Genomic DNA, 5,862 nt, shown 5'->3' on the forward strand with positions numbered 1-5,862 from the left:
AAGAGGGTGATAGGATAGTTTTATTGTCTATATGGGGAAATTTGTTAGTTTTGGTTCAGTTTAATGTAGGAAGCCCTATGAGGCTGTAAACTGAGATGCTATAAACACATATACATATTGGCCTTGTGAGGCATTATGGTGGTGATATAGTATGATATGGATGTATATATACGTTGGCCTCGTCTGGCATTATTGGTAATTCCTGAGTACAGGTTCGGGATAAGAAGGAATATAGAGGAAACTCTGTCGAAATTTTTTTGAAATAAAAGAGGAATGAGATATAAGTTCATCATACAACTTGGAAGTGGATACTGAGTGCCCTTATTATGATGAACTAAAGTCGGAGGGGTACTCTCTGTGTTGTCGGTAAGGGAGCCCCATGTTTATTTAGGAAGTCTTAAGTTGAAAGAAAACTCCTGTTAGGGGGGGCGAAGTGTCCAGCAATTGGGGTCCACTCTTGTGGGAAGGCACAGAACCACTAACCATTAGTGGTGAACTGGATAAGTTGCTCATGACTTAAGAATGAACCTACAGGGAAACCGAAAGAATTAAATGCTAAGAAGTATCGTGATGCTTATTAGATTTTAATTTCCTTCTGGTAGTGGTTGAAGGATGCTTTATGGTAACCTTTTATTGGTTCTTAAGTGACTGAAGAAATCTATAGATGGAAGACATGAGCTGATGGGCTGTCCAGAGCTATGTGTATTATATATTGGGTAACATATTAAGGATTTAGAAGAGTCGATGATACTAAGGAATGATTTTCCCACAGGTTATAGGAGTAATATAAAAACCCTCGAGCACAAAGTGGCCATGAACGGGAAGAATAGGAGGACTACTATAGGGAACACTCAAGATAGACGTGATTGACTAAGTACAAGTATCGGACAGAAAGGGAGATAGATGGCTATGAGATGAAGGTGTAGGACGAAAAGGCCAAAAGACAAGACCACTATTAAAGTAAAATTAACATGAGGCTGAGGAGGATTGGAAGTTAGTCTCAGATACCCGATAAGGATAAAAGCTGATGAGACGTAAAGAGGTACAGTGAATATGGGAATCCACCGAGGGGAGAATAGTAAGACCTCTCAAGGATGAGAAAGGTAGCTCTACAAGACCATTGATGTGTTAGAGTCTATTAAGAGGAACAAGTCGTATCCACTGGGACGAGGATAGTGTCGTAGTAAAGTTAGAAAAATTGGCCACTGGAGTACAAGTGCTCCCGAATGGAAAAGTTGAAATGATTATGGGCACTAGCAAATCACCAATGGGGAAGAAAGAAATGTGGTTTTGAACAAACTACTACATCAATTATATAACTCAAGAACCAGTGCTGGGACTAGATTGGATATTAGTTATTGAGAATTCTAAGCACCCCATGGTGGTATTAAGATTTCTACAGGGGCAACTTAAAGTATTGATGGTCTAATAAAAGGTGCAGACATGGTGCGGTATGTCAAAGGTGTTGGGGAAAAATCATATGTGTATAAACAGTTGAAAATAAGCAGAGGATGACATGGGTACACCCTAAAGGGGGGAAGTGGACAAGCGAAGTACAAGTATGGGATGAAGTCAATTAACACTATCACAGGTTAACAGGAATGCTTAAACTTCAAATGAGATTCCATGCAAGCACGAGTTAGCAAGGGCTAAAAGCCAGCAATAAATGAATAGAAGCTATGATATCTGAGGCCGGGCGGAGAACCATTGGCAGAGACCCAAATGGATGGGTGCATACAAAAAGGGGTGGATACAATAAGAGGGTAAGACTGAGTGATCCAAGGATCGTGTAAAAGGTAGTAAGGCCATGTTGAGTAAAGATTAGGATATGGCAATAGAGTGGGTGGTCGCTGATATATGACATTCCAGTAGTAAGGAAAAAAAAGAATCTCCTACGGTAGAAAATGAGAAGATCAAAGAATACCTGAAGGAAAAAAAAGGGGATAGGATAGAATAGTGTTAGCGCGAGCAAATCTAGTACGAAGGTAGTATTTAAAGCAAGATGGACCAGGAAACAAAAAGACTGTGTCTACCTCATACCGATTGTATAAAAGTAGTGGTGCAACCTACGAATATATATATATACAGCATAAGACCAAGCGGAGGAGTACATGATGAAAAGGAGTTATGATATCTTGGAGACGTTACAGAGAGATACAAAGAGAAGTTAAATCAAATGACCAAAAAGGACATGGTCATAGTGGAACTAAAGATCTGCCCCGATACCGATTGTAAGATAAAAAAGAAAGGGCAAGGTTAAATATGAAGACTAGCGAGATGACGCTAAGGTAAATCTTGGGCTAAAATGAGTGCCTTGCACATTATTGCAAGGATTGCAATGAAACGTGACACGAGGACTTCCCGGGGGGGTCATCCATCCTAGTACTACTCTCGCCCAAGTACTCTTAATTTTGAAATTCTGGTGGGATCTGGTGCATTAGTGCTGGTAGGATCGCACGATATGGAAGAATCCAAACTAGCGGCGAAGCAATGACACGAGATTATGTACCTAAAGTGTTATAAGTTATGTTAAGGGAATTGTAAAAGGGCTTAAGCAAAACAAGCAGGATTAGCTGATTACTAACAGATGGCGCACATTTATGCCACAGTTCTTCAACATAATACCAGTTAATGATAGGAAAACCATGGAATGGATATACAAGCCATTGTGTAAGGGTATTTCGACACCACTTGGAAGCCAACTTTGAGGGGCAAAAAGCAAAACCCAAAAGGTAAGGGTACTAGTTGATGTCATCTAAAGAAGGCAGGAAGTAATACACGAGGTCAAAGATTCCACAATACGACCTTGGCTACAAGACTCACTCCGCACTCCATGGACAGATGATTCTGGAGGGAATGTTACCCACAGATTAATAATATCAGCCCATGCTCCTTCGATCAAAGACTACCTGCTTAGCTGAGAAGGTGTGAAATTATAGGTTAAGAGGGTGGTAGGACCTTATGGAGTCTCTATAGCTATTTTCCCAGATGAAGGAGCCCAAGTTATAGTTAACTACCGAAGATCAGTCCGCGAAGAGATTTGGAAGACAGATAGGTCTTCGTATACCATTTTACCCTTAGACTAATAGACAGACTAAGCTTGGTAGCTACACAGTAGACGAGATATTGCGGGCCTATACGGTTGACCCCAAAGGTAACACGGACAATTGCCTACCACCTGTTAAGAGTACTTACGATATTAACTATCATTCCAGTATCCAGATGACCCCGTACGAGACTTTGTATGGCAGACAGTGTAGGTCGCCAATTGATTGGTTTAGTGTTAGTAAAACACGCTAATAATCCCAGACGTGGTTCAATAGGTGGTATAGAAGGTGAAGCTTATTCGGGAGAGATTATTAGTAGCACAAAGTCGACACAAATCATACGCGGATAATTGACATTGATCTCTAAGGTTTCAAGTTATAATTAAGCACTCTCGAAAGTATCGCCCACAAAGAGTGATAAGAGCTAGCAAGAAATAGGACCTTAGTCTTAGATGCATTAGCCCTTATCAGACCCTCCACCGAATAGGTAAGGTTGCCGGCGAGTTGGACTTACCGATAGATCCGGAAGCAGTACATCCAGTCTTCCAATTATCGATGCTTCACAAGTGTGTTGGTGATCCGTCCCTTGTATATCCCGCAGAGGATATCCAGGTCACGGAGGAGTTATCCTACGAGAAGCAACCGATCGCTATTTTGGATCGGTGGAGTAGGGGATTGTGAACTGAGGACATAGCTTCCGTCAAGGTATTATGGCAAAATGAGAGTCGCAAAGAATTGACCTGGGAAGCTGAAAGGAAAATGAAATATAAGTATCCGTACCTATTCCCTACATCTACAGGTAATCCTAACTTTTGAAACTTTTATATTGGTTACTTGATGAAAGTGTGGGCTATTGCAATAGACAAGAATTTCCCCGTAATCTGTATAAGATCTTAAGAAAGATTTTGGTTCACATTCGAGGACGAATGTCCTAAAGGGGGGAAGGATGTTACACCTCATACTTTTGTACCTTGGAACACGTTCTTAAGTCTCTTGAAAGGTTCTTAAGTCTCTTGAAAGTCTATTAAGTTTCTTGGAAGGATCGTAAGTCTCTTAAGTTTCTTAAGGCTTCCTAAAGTTTCTTAAAGCTTCTTAAAGATTCTTAAGACTCCTTAAGAACTCTTAAGCTCTTAAGAGTTACCATGTAAGCCGGATAATCTATAACTCTAATAATAACTCTAAGGAAGGGGGAATAAGATACCCCATAATAGAGAAGATGGGGAATTGAGTTGTAAGAATTCAGAAGACGTTGAAGACTAAATAATGAGTCGTAGGACTCAGCTTACTTATGTAAGCTACCAATATGGAAATCTTACATGCTTAAGTTACTCAAGTACATACCAAGCTTACGTAGCAAGGATTACATAAGTTCGTAAAGTAAGATAAGATTACGAATCCACGAGGGAGAAAAGAAGGTGTCACATGGAAGCATGAGGGAGTGCTACGGGGCAGCAGTTGGGAGTGCCACATGGAAGCAGCTAGAGTAAGGGGTGGGCCCTCACATTCTATATGGCAGCCCATGGTTGGAGGTGTGTTGTGTTGGCCCTATAAGGGCTTAACATGTGTCACCACTAAAAGTGGCCTATATATATATGTTTTATGAATTTAGTTCATACTTATCCTCTAGTCATTCTTATCAAGATACTTCTAGATACAAAAAGAAGAGAAGAGAAATCTAGAACAAGAGAGGAAAAACCTTAAACTTGAGAAAGAGAGCCACGAATTTGGAGCCAAAAAGGGGTAAGTTCTCCGATTTCGTTCCATAAATTAATTATATAGGGTATACCATGGTGGTATGAAGGTTTTAGTAATGTAAATTTATGGTTTGGAGAAGCATCAAAACATTAGAAAGCATACACAAGGTTTTGGGCACACTAAGGGAACTTCCAAGGCAAGTTTCGACGAGTTTGACGAGTTTCGGGAAAGGTAAGTGTTTCTCTTTCAAATTGGAATTTATTATGTTGTTGTGAGGTATATTACATGTCTTAAATAAAGTTGTAAATGGAAAAAATGCATAAGGATGCTAGACGCTAGAAACAATCTAAGTTAAAGTCGTAGTAGCTAAATCGAAGTCGCGTAGTGTGTTGTCATTGTGGTGCTGCAGTTGCAGCTGGTTGGGTTGTGTGTTTCAGGGATGTAAAGTGTTTTAAAAAGGGTGTGGTTGCTTCTGGTTTCAGACACACGATCCTCCATTTGGTATGATTAAAGATTTTGCGAAATAAAGATTTAAAAACTCTATTTTGGTATCGTAGTTTGGACCTAGTTGTTTGGAGCTTGTATTGTGTAATGTTGAAGTTATTTACTATAAATATGCTTCTGGTTGTTGTTGTTGGTATGGTTTTTCATGTTTTGGCCGAGTCAAAATCTTGGGAATGTTGAAATTATAGGAGAAATGTTGTCCGATTTTCGGCAGCTTCGGAACTAGTAACAAACTAGTCGAGGGCAATGAATAGGAAATGACTCCTATTAATACTTGGTTGTAGAGTGGGATATTGTAAAATCAAAGTCTATTAACCTTAGTATTACTTTCATGTCAAATAGGCTAAGGAGGTATCAAGACAATTCGTATTTCGATTAATCCTTGAAAAGGTATGTGAAGCTTTCTCTTGGCATGTTTTGGCACAAGTATGTAAAGATACCCTTCATCCCTCTTTATATGTCTTTGACATAAGTACGATATTATAATTCTATAATTACTCACCGAGTCCCATCATGGGTCGGGTATGTTATATGATGGTATGGTAAAGCAATGAGAAAGTTTTGATATCGAGCTCATGACGGACCGGGTACGATATATGTATATAATGACTCTATG

At 39.7% G+C, this 5,862-nt stretch overlaps 1 pseudogene; it reads right to left on the minus strand.

Annotated features, from left to right (window-relative positions):
• Nucleotides 1-2,340: 2,340 nt before the first annotated feature.
• LOC129890920 (5S ribosomal RNA) lies at nt 2,341-2,460 on the minus strand (annotated as a pseudogene).
• Between the last annotated feature and the right edge of the window lie 3,402 nt (nt 2,461-5,862).

Source organism: Solanum dulcamara, chromosome 5 (genome assembly GCF_947179165.1).
Source record: "Solanum dulcamara chromosome 5, daSolDulc1.2, whole genome shotgun sequence".
NCBI classification, from domain to species: domain Eukaryota; kingdom Viridiplantae; phylum Streptophyta; class Magnoliopsida; order Solanales; family Solanaceae; genus Solanum; species Solanum dulcamara.